The sequence below is a fragment of the Nylanderia fulva genome, unplaced genomic scaffold, assembly GCF_048542155.1.
Source record: "Nylanderia fulva isolate GAGA-0341 unplaced genomic scaffold, ASM4854215v1 Scaffold608, whole genome shotgun sequence".
NCBI lineage: Eukaryota > Metazoa > Arthropoda > Insecta > Hymenoptera > Formicidae > Nylanderia > Nylanderia fulva.
The window spans coordinates 29,144-30,000 of record NW_028190708.1 but is presented as its reverse complement, the minus strand read 5'-3'; positions in this window follow the sequence as shown (position 1 = coordinate 30,000).

Below are 857 nucleotides of genomic sequence, written 5' to 3'. Positions count from 1 at the left end.
CGTATTTCCGTATCGTAGCATTATCTCCTCGTAGCGGCGCTACTCGCCGTCAAGTGCCCCGGAGGTACCGCCGGCGGGCGACGGACTTGGTGAAATCATTCGGTCGTCCGGAGGTGTCGCCCGTCCCGGAGGTGCCGTCCGTCCCCAAGTTGACGCCGGCCGTTATGTGGTGCCGCACGTATAATCACGCCCGTAACGAGCCGTCTCGGTTGCCGCGCGCGTGATTTCGCATCGGGCGAGTGTTCCGTACCGTAATCGCGGTCACCGCAGCTTGCTTGTTGCGTATCATCCGTAATAATTCGAAATATATGTCTCCGACACGTGGGTTTGAGAGACACGTTTCGAGTTAGTAATCGGACAGCGCCCTCATGTCGAGCGAGCGCCGAATAGTAAGTAACTTTCGTCCGAAACGTTTTTACGTAGCTCTCCTCGTTGCGGCGCCGTAAATCGTCGTTAAGTGTTCCGGAGGTACCGCCGGCGGTCGTCTGACTTCGAGAGATCATTCGGTCGTCCGGAGGTGCCGCCCGTCCCGGAGGTGTCGCCGGTCGGCCGTGGTTCCCGGAGGTGTCGCCCGGCCCGGAGGTGTCGCCGGTCGGCCGTGGTTCCCGGAGGTGTCGCCCGGCCCGGAGGTGCCGCCGGTCGGCCGTGGTTTCCGGAGGTGTCGCCCGGCCCGGAGGTGCCGCCGGTCGGCCGTGGTTCCCGGAGGTGTCGCCCGGCCCGGAGGTGTCGCCGGTCGGCCGTGGTTCCCGGAGGTGTCGCCCGCCCCGGAGGTGCCGCCCGACCCGGAGGTGCCACCCGGCCCGGAGGTGCCGCCCGGCCCGGAGGTACCGTCGGTGCTTATACCTTATTGTCCCGGC